Genomic DNA, 21,484 nt, shown 5'->3' on the forward strand with positions numbered 1-21,484 from the left:
TTTTAAGCTGTCACAAAAGACAAATGTGAAACGGAGGTTTTTAGACCTTGACTCCCACAGGCAGCCGAGCGCGGCCTCTGCTGCAAATGCGCGTGGACCGTGGCTTGGAGATGGGCCGCCGCACCCCCTCCCCCCCCTCCCGGCGGACGCAGGTTCACTGTTAAGTCACACTCGCTTATAAGACAGAGGTTTTCGTATTTTTCTCTTGTCTTCCCTGTTTCGCTTCTCTATCAAGTCATGTGAGGGAAGAGTTCTTAGTTTTCAGAAGGAACAGACCCAGGACCCAAGAATTAAACTAATTATAATGACAAATTGACCACAATGAGAAAATAAAAATGACAAATAATCTGTAGGCTGAAATTTTCCCAAAAGCCAAGAATAAATAAAATGTCTTTTCAAGTGCCTGGTGGAGGAGGCTTGCAAAAAAAAAAAAAAGAACTCAATTTTCTGTTGAGGTTTTTTTTTTGTTGTTGTTGTTGTTTTTAGTCTGTGATATCTGACTTTAAAAGGGAGAAAAAATGGTAAAAAAGAAAAAATTGTTGATGGGTAGAAGGTAAAATAACAAATAGAAGTCTGTGGGTGTCTGTGCATTTGGGGGTCGAGAGAAAGCGTGTTCAGAGGGAAAGAGCTCTTGGATCTGTAGATTTGCTCCCGGGCACAGCCTCCCTTCTTCCTCCCATGTCCCGTGGCTTCAGTGGGACAACTGGACGCCTGACCACCTACATGTTATTATTGTAGATAGATGCTATGCTCCGTTTCCCTGAACTCTGCCTTGTTCCTACAGGGGAGCAGAAGAAATCGGGTAGCAAGGAGCAAGGACATAGACTCCCACGTGTTTGATGCAGGGGAGGGGAGTGTGGTAGGAAGTGGAAGGACAGTGGACAGTGGACAGTGTCCATAGGAGAAGGGAGAGAGTTCCGACCACCCCCTTTGAATGGCTGGACCTTACCTGGGCACATGCTCATAGCTACAGCCCAGCAAATGCCCCACAGACAGAGGTGATCGTCAGAGGGCTTGCTCAGGTAATGGGCACCCTTGAGAGAGGAAGGAGTGTGGTGACCGTGAGAGTGTCTGCAGTGAACCTGCAATGGCTGGAGTGCCTGCGTGCCCCTCCCCAGTCCTGGGTCGAGCCCCTAACCCCCATGGATGACAAGTCCCCAGTCCTGCGTCAAGCCCCTAACCCCCATGGATGACGGCGTGAGGAGATGGGGCCTTGGGAGAGGGCTGAGGCCCCGAGAGCAGAGCCCTGATGCACGGGATTGGTGTTCAGAGAAGAGGTCTCCGCAGAGCTCTCCAGCTCCTTCTGCCGCGAGAGGACACGGGGGAAAACCATAGCCGCTGTGAACCAGGACGAGAGCCCCCGCCAGCTGTGCCGACACCCTGACCTTGGACTCCCAGCCTCCACAGCTCTGAGAAACGAATTCCTGTTGTTGTGTACACGCTGTGCAGTTTGTGGTCGTTTGTTACAGCAGTGCAGATAGTCTACGACTCCTGTCCGGACCCCTGCTCCATTGAAGAACATTTTCAGAATTGCAAATAAAGGGTTCTGGAGAACGTGGTGGACGTCTGTGGAATGCCTGCGTGTATGAACAATACCACTGATCCAGCTGTCAGGGAGGTCACAGGCCAGGTGGGAAGCGGGCAGTGGTAGTAATAGTGGTAGTAATAGTGGTAGTAATAGTGGTAGTAATATTGGTAGTAATAGTGGTAGTAACAGTGGTAGTAATAGTGGTAGTAATTGTGGTAGTAATAGTGGTAGTAATAGTGGTAGTAATGATCATTACTGCTATTACCGCATTTCCCCACGTTTAAGACGAGCCCACGTATAAGACGAGCCCACGTATAAGATGCTTCCGTGTATAAGACGCACCTTAATATTGGGGCCTGAAATTTGAAAAAAAAACGTGTTACATGAAGTTATTGAACTCAAGTTTTATTCATCATAAAATTCACACCACTCCTCATCACTGTCAAAACTCCCATCCATTAGCTTGTCCTCATCTGTATCGGATGATGAATCACTGTCTTCACATACTGCCTTGTCCTCAGTTCCATCTACGGCATTTGAAATGCCATAACCCCTGTATAAGACGCTCCTGGTTTTTAGACCCCAAATTTTTTCGGAAAAGGGTGCGTCTTATACATGAGGAAATACGGTCTATTGGAGCACGAGGAGGTTATTATCCCCGGACTGCAGCTGAAGTAACTGAGGCCAAGAGAGGTGACGTGACCTGACGAGCCCGCAGGGCTCATCGGTGGCAGAGCTCAGCTCTGAGGGAGGATGGCTGTCTGGCCCAGTGGGCCAGCTCTTGACAGCAAGGCTACCCTGCTTCTCACAGACAGGGAAACTAACTGATCAGGACAGGGACTCAGACCTGAGAATCCAAGAGGGCTGGGCGTGCAGAGAAGAGAGTGACTCGTGGGGCAGTGAGAAAGGACTTCTCGAATGAGGTGACATTTCGTGGGAGGCAAGGTAGTCGGACAGCAGAAAAGTAAAACGGCAGAAAGCAACATGGGAAGTTGTGTCCTTAAATTTACCATTCGGGGGAGTGATTTAATGTGGGTATGTTCTATGCCAGCTTTAAAAAAAAAAAAAAAAAGCTTTCATGCATAAAACCATAGTGATCTATTGATATTCATTAAAAGATGTGCATGTGCATGCACACACACACATATATACATGAATTTCATTATGTAGATACATAAATTAAATGGATTGGGTGACAGATTATGTTTTAGGATATAAACCAAGCACCGTGTTATAATTAAATTTTAAAGAACCATGTTGTTTTGGAGGTTGTGGCCATCGTTTTTAATGTCCACAAATCAGCCGCACCGGAGACAGGGACTCTTCGGAGCTCTGCGAGGTCTCTGTCCCTCCGGAGGTAGCGCCAGGTGATGGTCACTGGGGCGAGGCAGCTGTCCCACGGCCCGATCCATCCAGATCTCATTCGGAATTAAGGAGTGACACGTTTCACTCCCTCTGTCGTTCATTGTTACGGACTCGCTGACTCTTGTGTCCCACAAATAATTTTTGACTTGGTCCACAACCCTGGATGTCGGCTCCGGAAGGGCTTGGCCAAGGGGCACATAGCTCTGGGCAGAAGGGGTGAGATCTGGGTCTTGCAGGCCAGGCGAGAAGATGAAGTCTAAGTCTGGTCCAGGGGAAAAAGCTACCAGACATTAGTCCAGGCTAGAATGCCCAAGGGCGATGTCGGATCGCTGTTGAGGCCAGAGTGGGGGGGAAACTTCTGGCACACCAGGGACAGTCCCCATTGGTGGCACGTTCTAGTTACAAATGACCCACTTAGTCTCAGTTATGAACTTCACACTGAGTGATGAGAGGGGCTAGGACTTCAGGGAATGGGGGTGGAAAGGGTTCGATGGACTCTTCCTGCTGCAGCCGAGTTGCCAGTCGGGCTCCTTCCTGCTGAGAGGTTTGGATCAGAGAGACCTTCCCACCGGAGCCAGTGTGCGTCCCCGAGCACAGAGACGGGGGCTGGAGCTCGGTGAGCGCCGGGGGCCAGAGCTCTCGCAGGACGACTCGCCGTGGAGCAGCAGCAGCCTCACGTCCGTGTGCCCCTGGTCCACGCTGGTGCAGGCACTGCCCACCCAGTACCTGACTCCCCCAGCAGCTCAGCTAGGCTGACGTCATGATCCCACTTCCCAGACGCAGAGACGGAGACTCAGCCGGTAGGTGACAGAGCCAGGTCTCAAGCCCAGGGTGAGCTGACTTCAGAACCCACGTGTCTCCTGTTTTACTGACGGCGGCTTCTCTAGAGCCCGCCCCAGCTTACCCACTGGTGAGGGAGACTGGTTCAGGGACTGACCCAGAGTGGGGGTGGGGGGTGTCTTCACGCTCAAAGGTCTCCACCTCGCACCTGAGCTGCTCTGGAGAGACTCCGTGGTGCTAAATACTGTGGGGAATTCAATAGAGAAACGAGTGGTTGTTCTCATCAATCTTAACCAAGTGCTGGGTCCCAGGAAGCACGTGCTGATGCCCAACAGAGAGAGTTACATCCTCTGCCTTCTGGGATCGACCAACCCAAGGAGCACAGTTACTTGCTTGACTGTTGAGCTGTGCCAAGGAGAGCCCCTCAGTTTGTGCACTTTGTTATGATCTTTGTTATGGATGCTAAGTTACTATAAATCAACTGAACCATCCTTTGAATCAAGTACATCCTCAGTGCTTTTAGCCCAGGTGTTGACTAAATGACTGCCGGACTGAACCAATGTATTAATATCAATGAACGCATATTTGCCTGCTCCTACAGATTAGTGTTCTTGCTACAGATAAACCAAAGGAAAGACAATATTTCCCAAACCCCCTGAAGTGAGTCTGCTGTGTTTTGTTGGAGGTAGCAATTTATAGACTTATCTACACATTATTTGCTTTTAACACTCAAGTATTTGGGAAGAGCAGATGGAGTGCCATACTGTATACACTAGTCATGTATTTTGGAATATATTTATTCTTGAGCAATTCGGGTGCAGCTTTATTTAGCAAAAGCCGTCGAAGGTTTTCCAAAGCAGGGCTGCAAAGAACATGAGTGGCAGGTGAGATGGCAGGTGGACGATCCCTCGCTCAGTGTAGGTGCTTTTCGTTTCTTTTAAAACTATCTTTAGTGTGGCTTTTAAAAGTTAATTTGAGAGAGAGAGAGATTTGTTGTTCCACTTATTTATGCACTCACTGGTTGATTCTTGTATGTGTCCTGACCAGAGTTCGAACCTGCAACCTTGGCGTGTCAGGACAATGCTCGAACCAACTGAGCTAACCTGGGCAGGGCTCGATGCTTTTTGAATTCTGCTCTGCAGACCCCAGCCCTGGTCTCCTTTCCCCCCACTCTGGAGATGATCCACTCTGTTCTGGGGTGGGGAGTTTGAAGCCTGGTTATTTGTAGTTTTTGTTTATCCTTTGAGTGATTCTGATATGCACACCACAGGTGTGAGAATTAATCTTCTATGCCTGTGTCTGAGTGCTGCTTTTAGTACCTCATTTTCTTGAAATTCTTATTATTTTTATCATTAAATTATTTGAGAAACAGAGGAAAATTCTATCCCTTTTCCTTTTTCTAAGAGTCATGAGGGGCCTCTGGCTGGTTGGCTCAGTGGTAGAGCATCAGCTTGGAGTATGGATGTCCCAGGTTCAATTCACAGTTGGGGCACACAAGAAAAACGCCCATCTGCTTCTCCACCCCTCCCCTTTCTCTCTCTCTCTCTCTCTCTCTCTCTCTCTCTCTAACCTCCTGCAGCCATGCCTCGATTAGAGCGAGTTGGCCCCTGGTGCTGAGGATGGCTCCATGGCCTCCACCTCAGGTGCTAAGAAGAGCTCGGTTGTTAAGCAACAGAGCAACACCCCAGATGGGCAGAGCATTGCCCCCTGGTGGGTATGCTGGGTGGATCCCGGTCGAGCGCATGCAGATTCTGTCTTTCAGCCTCCCCTCCTCTCACTAAAAAAATTTAAAAAGGAAGAAAGAGTCACGCAGGAAGCAAATAAGCGTTGAGCACCCCCTATATTGCTGGGCAGTTTGGCTTAGCGATCTCATTGGATCTTCACAAGAACTCAGCAATGCTTTAAGAATTAATTGGCCCTCAGATACAGAGTTGAGTGATACATACCCCTCAGTTTATAGCTTATCATCGTGGTAACCTCATGCCCGACTTACCTCTTATCATGCTCTTGTTCCTCTTTCTCCCTGCACCCCACACCACTGCCCTCCCCCAACAGAGGGCGACCCAGGTATGACGTAATGAAGAGGTGCCTGTGTCCTCCTGAACTCTTTCTTTCTTCTTACTCCAGTGTGTTCCTGTTGTTAATCACCTAATCAATATATCTGTCATTAACTAGGTGATAAAAAGTGAGAATGTGTCTTTTATTTCTTCTTACTCAGCATCATGTGTTTGGGTAGAGTCCTGCCCCTGTGTGGACTGCCCGCGTGTGCCCAGCATCTCATTGTCTCCATTCACGCCATTTTATTTGTGTCTTTCCCAGTTGATAGTCACACATGTTCCCTGAAGATTTCCGCTGTCACAAAAAAAAAAAAAAAAAAAAAAAAAAAAATCCTGCAACTGACACTCTCATTTGTAACCCTTGGGGGCCTGAGGGAGACCTCCTTCTGGGATGGGTGCCCAGAAGTTGGATCTTGGAGTCACATGCTGTGTGCATATTTAATTTCAGCTTGATTTTCTGATTGGAAACCACATGTGAGAGTTCCCATCTCCCCACACCCCCACCAACATAGGGTGCGGACCAACTTTTAAATGCCGGTCATTCTGATAGCGGAGAGGGCATTTTATTGCTGTTTCCATTTTCATACCTTCGGTTCCCAGTGAGTTGAAGTGTCCCTTTCACGGGTCTCTGCCCGTTTGGACAGTACCTTACTGAGAATCGCCTTTTCATGCCTTGTATCTACTTTTCTCTTTCTTTTTATACTCTAGGTATTAATCTCCGGTCAGCTCTAGACTCTGCAATAATTAAGACCCAGTTTGTCATTTGTTTGCTTACTTACCAATAATCTTTTCTTTTTAAACAAAAAAACTTACTATTTAATGTCGGTAAATCCCCCCATTTTTCATCTTACAGGAAGTGCTTTTAGGGTCTTTTCCATCAGATACATTCCCACCCAGAATAAGGACCCGGAGTTCCCGGACTGCTGCCCAAGGTCCCACTCCGAGTTAGCGACCGTATTTGACATGATGAGCAGTTAACCATTAGTAAACAAAGCCGTGGTCTTCACAACACTTTTCAGGCCGTCGAGTATTGTCGGCACCGTGAAGCTTCCCCGCGTCCTGCTCGGAGATCTCCCAGAGACTGCCGCACGCAGCATCTCATCATCGGATCGCACGGCCTTTTCCTTTCTGCCCCAGATTCTTGCTGAAGTGTCTCAAATTGCATCCCAACCAGGCTGGCTGGATTCACCGTTGTGACCGCCGTTCAGCTCGCTGCTCCCCGTGCCCAGAGTGAGCGACTCGGCTCAGCAACTCCGCGAACCTGTCCTTCCTTCCTCCGGGATGTCTCTGCCTTTTCTAGGAAACTCCAGGCTGGTGTCAGAGTCCTGTGTCCCCTCCGAGCCTGGGACTTCAAGCCGCCCTGCCCCGGGGGCCCTGGGGGGTCAGCTCCGTGTCTCCCGGGCAGCGTGAAAGGGGTGTGGGGAGACAGACGGGCACTGGGAGGGGGGCCGAGCTCAGTGCCCCTTCTCCAGTGTCCCCCAGACAGGAGTCTCCTCTGTGTGCTCTGCGCACTGGGGACCGTGTCAGGTTTGCTTCAGAACGAGTTCTCCTGCCAGAAGGGCGGGGGGGCGGGTGCCATAGAGAAACAGACTACTTAATATGAGGTGACGTATTCCCATCTCCCGGCTTCTGTTACATTTCGATCGTGCTTTACATTCTGATAAACACGTTCTGGTTATTTGCATTTCGGAAGCCCGGTGAGGTCGGCGTACTCTGACAACTGCAGCCATTTCCCCGTCATGGGGCGCCGTGTGGCGCCGTTCTGGCCGGCGGGCGGAAGGGCCGTACGTCGAGACATGGTGGACATCACCGCCGGCTCAGACTGGGGCCCGACGACCCCTCATCAGCCTGTTCATGCAAAGACGCTCTGACTAGAGATGACTCGGAAGAAAATAAAGCGAAAAGAATCACCTCCCCTGAGCCTCTTGTCTGTTGGGAGAAAGAAGGGGGTATAGGAGGACATCACACGTGCATTGAACACCTGTCACTGGTCCCTGTGCTCGCCGCCTGGGTCTAGGTCGTCTTTCCCGCCACTCGGGGATGGAGGTGTTATCGCGTCCATTTGAAAGGTGGCGGAACTGAACCACGGAGGGTCGGTCGGTGGAAAAGCATGGAGCCCCGAGCTCTCCAGCCCGGTCCCTCCCCCGCACGAGGGTGCCGCCTCGTAAACCGTAAACCCCGCAGCTCTTCCAACCCGCCCGCGGGGCTCCCGAAGCAGTTGTTAGTCTCGAGGGGAGGCCGTTGGAAGAGAGGTCCTCATAAGCAGTTCTGTCTCACACTGGGCGTCACGATGGGGCTGGGTCCCCTCTCTCCGTCCCTCCCGTCCCCCTCCTGCTTCTGGGTCAGGCCCATCATCCGTCCCTTGCCCTGACTCAGCTGTGAGCGTGTCTCCTGCTCGGATGACAGCGTTCCCAACACGAGCCCCTGCTGTTTGGGGTTTTGCCTCAAGATAAGAAGATTGGGAGCCAGCAGTCCGGCCGTCGGGCTCTGCACCTTGTTGACCCGACGTGGCTTTGGCTCGTGATTCAGGAATTCTTGCTGAGCCGCCCGCTGAAGGGGTTGGTGTGATGGGAAGACTCGTCTCCCCCGCTCAGAGGGCGGGCGCACATCTGAGACACAAACGTGGGGCCCGATGTGATATCGGCTTCGGCCATCTCTGTTTCCACCCCTCCAGTGAGAACCCTCGGATTCTCCAATCATTCTTCCCCATCCTGTCTCTTAAGGGAAAGAAGAAACATGTGCGAGTGATGCTGTTGAACGGTTTCATTTCAAATATACACGTAATGTGACCAGTCTTGAGCAAGACAGAACAGTTATCAAAAAATAGAGATATGCCTGACCAGGCGGTGGCGCAGTGGATAGAGCGTCAGACTGGGATGCAGAGGACCCAGGTTTGAGACCCCGAGGTCACCAGCTTGACCGTGGGCTCATCTGGTTTGAGCAAAAATTCACCAGCTTGGACCCAAGGTCACTGGCTCGAGCAAGGGGTTACTTAGTCTGCTGAAGGCCCATGGTCAAGGCACATATGAGAAAGCAATCAATGAACAACTTACTAAGGTGTCACAATGCACAACGAAAAACTAATGATTGATGCTTCTCATCTCTCCATTCCTGTCTGTCTGTCCCTGTCTGTTCCTCACTCTGACTCTCTCTCTCTGTCTCTGTAAGAAAAAAAAATATATATAGACATATTTCATCTGAGCCTTTTATGACCGGGGCCAGTAGTTGAGGAAGCTGTACTCTGTTCAAACGAAAGCTGCCTGTACTTGAACTTGCTGGAATCTTGCCTTTTATACCAGGAGGCAGTTTTCTCAAATGTTTCTGGTTCATAGAGCAGCACCTTACGGCTCGTACGGGTTGTCTGTCTTGCTTGTATTACTCCGCGGAATGGGTTTTCTCATCCCTAGTTCACATAAGCCAATTTGGATGCAAACAACCCCAAACTTGCTAGCGGAGCGTGGGTTTTGAAAAAGAAGTGTATGCGAGAGGCGACTGAGCCGAGTTACCCAGACCTGGCGCACACGGGCCCATCGCTTCTCTGGCCACAGACACTGCGGTGTTGAAGAGGGAGTCACGCGGCCCTTTGGGAGAGCTGACCCGTTGTGAGAAGTCGAGGTGCGACTGAATTGTCCTTCATCCGGCTGACACTCAGGTCACCTCGGAGCGGCGGGACCCGTGGGAGTCAGCAGGGTTTTCTCTTCTCCAGTCAAGACCTTCCTGCGGGAGCTGTTTTTCTCGTCGCTCTTCCTCGCTGGTGGCACCCTGCGGCTCGCTGCTGTGGGCCCGGCCCGCAGAGCAGCCGTGGTACCGGCAGGACCCCCCGACCAGAAAGAAGTGGGTCCACCACCGATTCTCCGTAGGCTAGACCGTCGTCTGGGTATTGGGCATCGCACAACTAATGAGTGCCCTTGCCCACAGGTGGTAGCAATGCAGTGGAGGGTGGAGGGGCTGTTGGCGTTGCCTGAGCTTCTCACTGCAAGGAGACAGGGCCGTGCTGGGGCGACAAGCCGGCCTCAATGGAAGGTGAGCGGGTAGCCAGTTAAAGGGGCGGCGTTTCAGAAGGAGATGTCCGTGTGACGAACAGGGAAATTAGCAGGCGCCGGGTGAGTCTAGAGCAGGGGTCCCCAAACTACGGCCCGCGGGCCACATGCAGCCCCCTGAGGCCATTTATCCGGCCCCCGCCGCACTTCCGGAAGGGGCACCTCTTTCATTGGTGGTCAGTGAGAGACGCAAAGCATGGCATCGCTCACATACAGTACTACTTCCAGTGACGTGGGATGCACGCCTCACGGCTCCGGAAGCACGTCACATCACTTGTTACATCTGGCAGTGACAAATATGGAACCAGACATTGACCATCTCATTAGCCAAAAGCAGGCCCGTAGTTCCCATTGAAATACTGGTCAGTTTATTGATTTAAATTTACTTGTTCTTTACTTTAAATATTGTATTTGTTCCTGTTTTGTTTTTTTACTTTAAAATAAGATGTGTGCAGTGTGCATAGGGATTTGTTCATAGTTTTTTTTTTATAGTCTGGCCCTCCAATGGTCTGAGGGACGGTGAACTGGCCCCCTGTGTAAAAAGTTTGGGGACCCCTGTTCTAGAAGGTAGTGGCTGAAGTGGGAGGTAGTGGGTAACAGGACTGGCAGATGCAGGCAGAGGCCCCCGTGATGGAGGATGGTCATCTCCATGGTGAGAAGTTGGCTGTTTGCTGCTGACCACCTGGGTCCTCCACGGGGTCCGATGTGTGTTCTGCTCGACAGCCAGGACCCTCTGTGCGGGAGGGAGAGCGGGTTGGACGAGGAGGGGGAGGGGTTCGCTAGGAGACTTCTGAGCCAGGGGTGCTGACCCTCAGCAGGCGGAGGAAGGAGACAGGCAAAGCTGAGGGACATCGGGATGGCGCATTCATAGTGTGACCGCTGGACACAGAGGGTGGAAAGGAGAAGAGGGTCCAAGATGACTTCATTATTTTCAGTTTAAGGAAGGATGCCCTATGAACCCTCATAGGGAATGATCAAGAAGGACAGTTTCTAAAGGGAGAGAATGAGTTTTAGACGACGTTGTCTGAGAGGTGCTTATAGACAGATTAGTTTGTAGCTCAAAGCTGGAGGTGCAGTGTCTGTTCTGGTTGGCACTATTCTTATTCTCCTGCTACCCCTTTAAACGGGTGGTTCTTACGGGCTTTCTCATGACCAACTTTGAGAACCTGCTGAAAGCCCTGGTTTCCCTGGAGGGGTGGGGGGTGGAGAAACAGACGTACGTGTACGTGTTCACGGACCGTGACACAATTTCAGGGAATTTAAAGCTCTGAGTGAATAATCCCTGCTTTAACTAGGACATGGGGCTTTTAAACTCCCTTCAAATCTCTCCTCTGCCAGGTCATATGTTGGGAAACGATGAGGGAGGAGTCCACTCGCAATCCCGCGGTTTATTGTCAACACGAGATCAGCAAACAGCGGCCGGGCTCAGAAGCTGTAGCACACCGGCTCCTTTGACCTCTTCTGTCCACGACTCCGTCTCTTTCTGATGACCCCGTTCCTTGCCCGTCCCTTCAACTCCTCCCCAGACTGTGCTCCAAGGCAGAGCTAGTAGCCCGCGTGTGGTTTAGTCTCTGTGGTTACTTATTGACATGACTGTGGTTCTTTTTGTCCCAACTCCTTTTCCTCCTCAGGTGGGGGGTGGTCCCATTGTGAGGACCACCACACTTCATCTTCCATAGTGTCCTCTCCTCGCCTCAGTCAAACTCCATCTGACCCCAGAACTCAAGTCAGTTAGTTTTCTCAAGAATATAAGCAGTCCACCGTTTTTACCTCCACCTTCTGACTTTCTTATCACAAGCTCTGAAAGAAATATTTTCACACATTTTCTCTCCTGCTGAGCCTGATTGACATCTCTCCTCTCTAATGCAATGGCCCTTGACATCAACAATCCCCCCCCCCAAAGAGATACAAAGGTGCATTCAAGTATTCTGTCATTTAATATTTATTGAGTGTGTGCTATGTACAAGGTCTCCCTTGAGAGGAAGCCACTCTAATGAACGAGGCGAGTGTGGGTTCATAAATTACCCACAGTGGGATCATGATGGTCATAGAGCTGTCAGACCCAGGAGGCTACATGGGCGCGGCGCTATTCCTTCTCTGGTGGGTTGAGTCCTTCAGCCGTGTTTCCAGTGAGCGTTGGCCGCACCCTCCCGGAGCAGACCACAGGGTGTAGTGCCGGCGGGCACTCGGACAAACCTTGAATGTAAGGAACTTGCACAGCTTCACAAAGATGTACAAAGTGAGCTGAACAGAAGGTGGAAGTGTCACATGCCGTAAATGTGAATAAAAACAAAGAGAAAGCTACTGTTTATTGAAGATGTGCGAGGTGTCAGAAGCACCCACTATGTGTCAGAAGCACCCACTATGTGTCAGAAGCACCCACTGTGTGTCAGAAGTACCTGCTATGTGTCAGAAGCACCCACTATGTGTCAGAAGTACCCACTATGTGTCAGGAAGTATTCTAGGCACTTGAACTCTCCTAACTATGTGTTTTGGAGTATTATCCCCATTTTACAGAGTAGGAAATGAAGGCTCAGAGATGAGCAGTAAGTGATCGTAGATCTCCTTGTTTCTGAAGCGCATGTATTTCCACTCTCTATTGCCGAAGAGCCTTAGGAAATACATCAAAATAATAAAATGGGGAAAAAAACGTGACCCATTTAGTTACTACCCAGTGTTCCAGTTTTCTCTCAACTTCATTTATCTCTTTCCCCCTGTCTATGAGGGGAATGTATATACCCTGGACCATTGTTAGGGTTTGTCCCTTACCAGCTTGTTATTAATATTCTGATAATTTCAAAAATAAAACTCTTTGGATGTGACTCACCAACATCTTTCCTGTCTTTCCCCTGTGATCTACCCAACCCTTGCTAACATTAATCTCAGAGATAATTACATGTGCTGCCTTTTCAGGACGATTTTCTATTGACATGCCATCTTTTTTCTTTTTCTTTTTTTTTTTTTTTGGTAAAGCATGAGCATTTTTATAAAAGACACAGACATAGCAGGCACCTTTTTTTTTGTAATCCACAGCCTTCCACGTTTCTTTTGACAAAACTGCCAACCCACACGTAAGGTTTTTCCCTTCATGGATAAGAATTCTTACGGCGACAGCTTAGAGACATCTAGGCAATATTGCGTAAGTTGTTGGATTGTACCCACTAAATGACCCAAACCGTATCCGTCTTGCGGCTTAACACGTTAAATAAATGCTAGCAAGCTTCGCCGCCTTGGAAAATTACAATGTGTCTGAAACAATTTGGGTGCCCTGATCTGCCGCGCGCTGCCTTCCGCGGCGGTGCGCCGTCGAGAGCAGTCCTCGTTTAGCCGACTGGCATTCTCTGCGTGGTGTCTACCCAGCAGTCATCACTCACGGTGGCTCGTTAGGCGTGGGGTGTTGAGCCAGGCCGCCGTCCTCTCAGCTGGGGCTGGGGCTGGGGCTGGCGCTGACTGACGGCGTGTGGGAGCCAGCAGGTTGCAGAGGTATCTTAGAGACCCAGTTAGCCGAAGACAAATAGCTGAGGTTAGGTGATGGGAAGCTCAGGAGGTGGGCCCCCTGGAGGAAGGGGACTCGTTTAGAAACACCAGCGTGACTTGGGTGATCCTAACCGGGGAGGGGACAGCCCCTGTGGTAGACGGCTGCTTTGGGGTCTGGTTTCTGGACGTGCACCCGGGGCCCCATGTGAGGCCTGTCACTGACCTCTGCAGACAGCCGGGCCATCCCCTGAGCTTGGATCCCCTGTTTATAAACGTGTTTATGGAGCCGACCTGCCTCCCAGTCACCTTCAGACAAAACGCACGTGTCTCAGTCAGGTATCTTGAGGCGTTTCTTTTGAAGATATTATGCCAAACGAGCCAGCGTTTATAGCTTGACATTTTCTTTCCCCGGGTGAATCTTAACACTGAAAAAAAGGCCGTAAGTGTAATATCCATTATCCCGTCTTGTGTGCGTCCTATCTCTTGTTGTTCTTCCTTCTCGTTTTGCTCACCTGGCATCCTTGTTTGTTCTTTCTGTTCTGTGGGCGGGACAGAGGGAGAGGGAGAGAGGGTCTGGACCTGAAGTTGTAGCAAATGCGCCGCTGCTCTGACTGGGGGTGCTGTCCCTTCAGTGGCGGGCCCCGACTGTCCATTCCAGAGCAGACTCTTTCTCCCTGTTACCACGGAAGTGCCCCCGGCCAGGCCTGGCCAGAGACTGTAGGAATACCTGGTTCCTCAAGATAAACAGCTCCTTGGTCACTGGGCCTTTTTTTTTTTTTTTTCTTTTCACTAGCCCATACAGAATACTCGATCGGGCGATCCCCAAGGATGCCCGTCGTGTTTGGGGGTGGGGGAGAAAACACGAGAGAAAGGAGGGCACGCCCCGGGTGGTGCAGGAGGCAGCCCGCGGAGGAAGATGTGAGGCCAGCCAGACTCCAGGCGTCCTGGCTTAGTCGTTAATTAGTCTTGGGCTTGGTCGCTCCCTGCCTCTGCTCAGAGGTCTTACACTTTCACCACTTCCTACCACATGCAGTTCCAATCCTTCTCCTTGGCAGTTTCGGGCTTCCCAGTGCTTGATCTCGACCTGTCTGCCAACAGGTTCCCTCCTACCCTTCTCCTTAACCCTTTGACGCTCATGTACGTCCTCGTGCCTCCTGACCCTCCAGAGTACGATCATACAGGGGTAAGGCAACATTTAAAAAAAGGCTAATGTATGTGCTTCTTGTTTCCATAAATTGGTTATCAAACAAACATGATTTTAAAGTTAATAAAACTGGAACTGGAACTAATTTTATTTTTTTGAAAGAAAAAAAAAATCCTCACTTCTGGGGGGGTCAGCGAGCATGAAAAAAACTCACTACTCCAACGGTTAACATAATAAACATAAGCAAAGGCCACCATGGTTGTCTGGTCTAATAAGGACTGCTTGACATTTTTCATTCCCTGCCCCACACTGCAAGGTCTAGCTTGCGACGTCCAGTTTCATGGGGACCTGAGGCTTAGAGAGGTTCAGAAATGTGCCCCAGGACACGTAGATGGGGAAAGTGAGAGAGCCAAGAATTGCACCTAGTTCCGGCTGACTCCAGGGTGGTTCACTGCTTGACTTCATGTCACTAGAGCCAACGTGATCTTGAGCAGTCGCCCTTCTCCTGATCTGCAGAGATAGTGCGAGGGAGCCAGGACATATCACATTCCTTCCCAGTTTAAAAATGTATTTTCTAATTCAAGACGAGGATGCCCAGCAAGGTACAACCTAACGTGTATTCTTTTCTTAGGTAAAAAATTGAGAACTCTCACGGTGTCGTTTTAACTTTTCTTTAAGCTCCCTTCGGTTGTATCACTCCGTGATGCCTGCCTTTCCCCCACTTCTTTTGCAATTTTTCTTTCCTTTAAAAACAAAAGATAGCAAAACTTAACAGAACATGGACTCTTCAATATCACTGAACTCGAATACAAAGTCTATCCTTTAGGTAGGAAATCATGTCATTTGTTTTTAATAGACAATTAGCCAGAGTATTTGTACTGTATAGCGATAAACATTACTTCTTTAAAAAAACAAATTAAAAAACCTCCATTACTTCCACCCAAACTATAATTCTATGGAAGTTCCTTCAACATTGGTTACAGTCAGAATTTTTTTCCTACAGTTTTTTATTTTTTATTTTTTTATTTTCTACAGAGACAGAGAGTGAGCCAGAGAGAGGGATAGACAGAGAGAGACAGACAGGAACAAAGAGAGATGAGAAGCATCAATCATTAGTTTTTCATTGCGCGTTGCAACACCTTAGTTGTTCACTGATTGCTTTCTCACATGTGCCTCGACCGCGGGCCTTCAGCAGACCGAGTAACCCCTTGCTGGAGCCAGCGACCTTGGGTTCAAGCTGATGGGCTTTTCCTCAAACCAGATGAGCCCACACTCAAGCTGGTGACCTCGGGGTCTCGAACCCGGGTCCTCTGCATCCCAGTCCGACGCTCCATCCACTGCGCCACTGCCTGGTCAGGCTCCTACAGTTTTAAAAATAAAAAATCATTGCAGTTTGAAAGGAAGGGAAAAGGCGATCATGTTCAACATCGGCAGGTCTGTGATGTGACCCAGGTGACCACGGTCTGCCCACTGTTTTGTTGATTGGACAGACCTGTGCCAGCTCATCCTGAGTGTTTGGCACTTTCTGGGCCCCGTGACTGGGCCCTTCCCACGGGCCGTGCTCCATGTCCAGAGGTGTTAGCCTTGGCTTCGTGGCTCATCTCCAAGGTGGTTGAGTGAGACGGAAATGCTGTTTAGCTAGTGGATTGAACAACGTCCACAAGGACATATAATCGAACACAAGTTCATGCATCGAGGGGACCTGGGCTCGTCCTCAGAGAAATTTCATTAGGGGGCATTGGGACTTTTAAGAAAATCTAATCCAAAGTCACCTAACGGTCAGCGTGGGTTGGATAAGATTTTTCGACTGCTCCTCAGCATGAGTTCCTTCCGAGACGGAGGATGGGTGTCCTTGTGAGTCTCAGACTTAACTGACTGGCAAGGTCTGCCTGCAGGCGGATTCCTGGGTTCACCAGGAAAAGAGAAAAATGTGCCTCAATAGATGAGTGACGCCCGTCATGGGCAAGGAGCAGAGGAACAGAGATCTGTGAGCCGTACAGTTGCCGTCCGCGCTGCGTTAAGGGGCGGGGCCGCGTTCAGATGAAAACACGGCCAACACCCCCCCCCACCGGTGGATTTCCAGAAACCGTGGGAGCAGCTGTCTCCCTCCAGCTGAGAGGGGTACAGGGGTGAGCAGGGAGGAAGAGGAATCGCGTGGGAGAACCCAGTAGCCACTGCAGGTCTTCCTCGGGTGTGTCGGCTCTAAACCGTGAAATAACTAACTGTCAGGATTCTGCAGAATGAGAGCGCTCTGCGCTGTTTTAATTGTGTGAGCTTTGTGGCTATCGCGGTCGACAGGTTCTCCGTTACAAGTAATAAATGGCTCCCAATTACTTTAGTTTGGAGAGAGTTCTGCGGCCCTGGGATATTGCAGTAACCAACCACAGGAAGGAAAAGGCCTGGGGATTTATGAGGGTGTCCCAGTTTACAACCGCCTGGGATAAATCCAGCAGAACCCTGGTGCAGCAGCGAGCTAACCAGAGTTCATCGATCATTGCTCCTGTTATAAGCCCTCTCTCTCCTTCTGCTTAAAATCATCGCAGGGATTCAGCCCAGCCTTTTACAAGACTCCCCAGAAACCACTTTTTAACACGTAACTCAGAAATAGAATCTGGTTGACCTTTGGTTTACTGGACTGAGGGGGAAATTTTCCAGGTAGGAGGCTATAAAATCCACTGGTGATAAAAGGACAGATAAGGTATGGTCTTCTTTTTCAAAGAGCTCAAGTGCCTACGGGGAGATAGCCGTGAATGCATAATTTCAATGCACTCTAAGAAGGGCAGTTGCCTTGAAGCCGCAGGGTGAGACTAGAAATATATGTGTATGCGTAAACATCAGTCCTCTGCTGAACAATCACTTGGTGTTCCCTGTCCCCAAATTATATTAATAGCCCATACCCATGAAAGCACATACTCAGGTCTACTGCTACTATTTGCTTACAACCTTCCTCCTCCTCGTTGACCTTGAGTTTCCCAAGGTCAAGAGTGAGGTCTGGATCTGGTTCTTTGTGCTGCCAGCATTGACCCAGTGATTAGTGCGTACGAGGTGCCTAATAAATGTTGGCTGAGCTACAACAGGGCTGAATGTATACTTTTAACGCTTCTAATGCGATACCAGGAATTGACAGCTTATTAAAGTTTTAGAAAATCAAAACACATTCACCCTTAAGATGGCCAGTTGAGCCCTGGCCGATTGGCTCAGTGGTAGAGCATCGGCCTGGCGTGCAGGAGTCCCAGGTTCGATTCCCGGCCAGGGCACACAGGAGAAGCGCCCATCTGCTTCTCCACCCCTCCCCCTCTCCTTCCTCTCTGTCTCTCTCTTCCCCTCCTGCACCCGAGGCTCCATTGGAGCGGAGTTGGCCTGGGTGCTGAAGATGGCTCCATGGCTCTGCCTCAGGCATTAGAATGGCCCTGGTTGCAACAGAGCAATGCCCCAGATGGGCAGGGCATTGCCCCCTGGTGGGCATGCTGGGTGGATCCCAGTTGGGCGCATGCGGGAGTCTGTCTGACTGCTTCCCCATTTCCAACTTCAGAAAAATACAAAAAAAAAAGGATGGCCAGTAGATTCTGAATTGGTTTAGAAATTAACATGTCTTTGCCTGGTGGTTTAAATTTCTCAACAAAGAATTCTTCACTTAAAATGTCACACCATTTGGTTTGATGGTGATTCAGAAGGGGACTCTTTGAAGAAGGGTGGCAAGAACAGCCCTTCCCTGTCTGTATCAGGGTGTAGACCAGTGGACTCCACTAAATTTGTAGTCCCACTGTGTGGCCCTCTCGTCTGCCCAGTCTGTCTGTTGAACAGCATCCCCCACACTTTCCTCTGGGCGGGGCTGTCCTTCCTCAATGACCTGCTACAGCAGTGGTTCTAAGGGTTCCGCTTGAGTTCCGTCACCTGGCCTGGTGGGAGAGCTCATTTTGGGGAGCCAGACCTCGCCTCTCCCCACCTCGAATCCCTCCAGGTCTTGCCGGAGCAGCCCGCTTACAAGATGCTTATTCAGTCTCTCTTCCAGAGGGGCCGACAGATTGTCCCATTTCATTCGTCACTACTGACTAGCTCAGGCAGAGCATGCTGGGAGATCTTCAAGTGTGGGGTTAGGGTTTCCACCCTCCATGTGAAACAATAGATGTTTTATTTTTTATTTTTCTTAGTAATGACTAATTTTAGGGAAGTTGGAGGCTGATGTATCTGTGCCCACTGATACTCTTTTTGTCTGTTTTCCTTTTAGTTCAATCATTCACGCCACCAGTATTTTCTGATATGAGATGCTGGCCACATAGAGATGATTTGGGTAAAGTTCCCACCATCCTCCCAAGGTTGAGACACACCAGGGGAGATCAACATGTGAGCGGGCGGTTACCATTCGCTCCTTTTCTTCCAAGTCTGACCAATGAATAAGTGAAGAAGGGCCATTGAGCCAGGCTTAGATTTGTTACTACACAACCCACAAGGTTCAGACAAATCCGTAGATGCCGTCCACCCATCCACGAAGACAATAGGGAGTTTTAAATCACACAGCACTGTATTTTTTGGCATCATGATCGTGTCTCTTAAAAAAGAAAAATCCTGCCCTGGCCGGTTGGCTCAGCGGTAGAGCGTCAGCCTGGCATGTGGGGGACCCGGGTTCGATTCCCGGCTAGGGCACACAGGAGAAGCGCCCATTTGCTTCTCCACCCCCTCCCCCTCCTTCCTCTCTGTCTCTCTCTTCCCCTCCTGCAGCCAAGGCTCCATTGGAGCAAAATAGCCCGGGCGCTGGGGATGGCTCCTTGGCCTCTGCCCCAGGCGCTAGAGTGGCTCTGGTCACGGCAGAGCGACGCCCCCTGGTGGGCAGAGCATCGCCCCTGGTGGGCGTGCTGGGAGGATCCCAGTCGGGCGCATGCGGGAGTCTGTCTGACTGTCTCTCCCCGTTTCCAGCTTCAGAAAAATACAAAAAAAAAAAAAAAAAAAAAAAGAAAAGAAAAAAAAAGAAAAATACTTTCAGGCTGTGACTTTTTCGATGAGATTTCCTCCCCTGCGAGAGTCAGCCCGCCCCCACCTCCACCCCAGCAGCCACAGCTGCGCGAGGGCCGCACCTCCACAGCGAGCCCAGTTTCGGAGACTTGCCCAGTGGGAAGTTCATTCTTCATACCTTCCAGGAGATTTACAAAAGACGTCACTTTCCTCGCCCATGCTTGGCCAACTGTCAAGCATGGCTAAGTTTGATCCACAAGCAAACCCACAGTAGCATAATTATTCAACATTTGTTGTAGCCATTTCCCACAATTCTATTTTTTTTAAATTTTATTGATTAGAGAGAGAGAGAGAAAGAGAAAAATTGATTTGTTGTTCCAATTATTGATGCATTCATTGGTTTGATTCTTGTACATACCCTGACTGGGGATAGAACCCACAACCTTGGCGTACCAGAACGACACTCTTAACCAACTGAGCTACCTGGCCAGGCCTCCCCCAACCCTACTGGACCCTATTGGAAGAGTTTTCCAACCTGCTCTGCGAGAAACCCAGCCCCGTTTGTTTCTGCCTCGCTCACCACTCATGCTCACATATTTTTTTTTTTGTATTTTTCTGAAGTTGGAAATGGGGAGGCAGTCAGACAGACTCCCGCATGCGCCTGACCAGGATCCACCCAGCATGCCCACCAGGGGGCGATGCTCTGCCCATCTGGGGCATTGCTCTGTTGCAACCAGAGCCATTCTAGTGCCTGAGGCAGAGGCCATGGAGCCATCCTCAGTGCCCGGGCCAACTTTTGCTCCAATGGAGCCTTGGCTGCAGGAGGGGAAGAGAGAGACAGAGAGGAAGGAGGGGAGAGGGGTGGAGAAGCAGATGGGCGCTTCTCCTGTGTGCCCTGGCCGGGAATCGAACCTGGGACTCCTGCACGCCAGGCCGACGCTCTACCACTGAGCCAACCGGTCAGGGCCCATGCTCACATATTTTGATTGACTTGTTTGACATTCTTCAAAGCTGTGGATGAAATGGCACCCACTAATGTGATTTGCGCCGACGTGGCTTGCTGGAGGCTGGCTGCATCAGGCACGAAGAGTAGCTTCCTGCGGTCGGCCAGGTCCTCCCACTGGCTAACCAGTGAATCTGGGCTGATGGCTGGATTGATCAGGCTCCCTGTTTGGTGGGGAAAGGATGCCTGGCCACACGGCTCCTGGCCTCTCCCCTCCAGGGCGGTCTGCAGAGAGAAGGCAGCCTTCCCCAACCTCACCCCTCCTGTCTCCTCGCCGCTCGGCTGCCTTCCTCTGGATGCTGAAGACAGCGAGAGGGATGTGCTCTCGTATCCATTGATCTTCAGCAATCCCAGCCCTAATTGATTTTAAGATGAATTGCTGGTGGAAAGTTTTTTTTTCCTTCCTCATCCTGGCTATAAAGATACCTTGAACCTTAAATTAAAAGGCCTTCTGGTGAGAAGCAGGCAGCTTCTGTGCTGGGTGTCTTAGCCTTTGAGACATGAGCTCTCCCAGGTGGCCCTGGCTGAAACCGCGGGTTCAGGTATTGTACAATGAGCTCTTTGGGGGGCTAATGGCAGAGCCCTCAAAGCTTGCAATTTGGGTCATGACCAGACTGCCAGGATGCTTGAAGCTGCCCAAGCATCACGACCCCCTGTCACGTGATGCCTGTTTTATTAGCCACCGAAGTCCAGGGGACGCTCCCCAGCAAGGCAGCGGCCGTGCTGAGCTGCCCGCCCTCTCTACCTGCTCCAGGCCATCTGCTTTGCCCTCGGGGTAAGTTTGCAAGGTCACCTTTCATACTCTCTCTAACCGTAGTCCTCCGTCTGGTTCCCCAGCCCCATCTGGGCACTGCCATGCACAGGCTGGCCCACTCAGGGGTGGCACATTGACTGCAGGCCCGAGTCTGAGGGCCCTGGTGCCGACTGCTGCCCAGGGCACCAGGGGCTCATCAGGAAGACAGAGGCTGCCCTTGCTACAGCAGGTCCCCGCCCGAGGACACCAGGTAGGCCAGGTAGGCTGATGTCCTCCCCACGTGGCTGCCCTTGCTCATGCAGGTCCCTGCCCGAGGACATCCAGGTAGGCCGATGTCCTTGTCACAGTGGCTGCCCTTGCTACAGCAGGTCCCCACCCGAGGACAC

At 50.6% G+C, this 21,484-nt stretch overlaps 1 protein-coding gene across 9 annotated transcripts in view; it reads left to right on the forward strand.

The window, feature by feature from the left end:
* The window catches only part of ELMO1 (engulfment and cell motility 1), a 505,561-nt gene that overhangs the window by 432,533 nt on the left and 51,544 nt on the right, over positions 1–21,484 (forward strand). The window lies entirely within an intron of this gene.

The sequence above is a fragment of the Saccopteryx leptura genome, chromosome 12 (assembly GCF_036850995.1).
Source record: "Saccopteryx leptura isolate mSacLep1 chromosome 12, mSacLep1_pri_phased_curated, whole genome shotgun sequence".
NCBI classification, from domain to species: domain Eukaryota; kingdom Metazoa; phylum Chordata; class Mammalia; order Chiroptera; family Emballonuridae; genus Saccopteryx; species Saccopteryx leptura.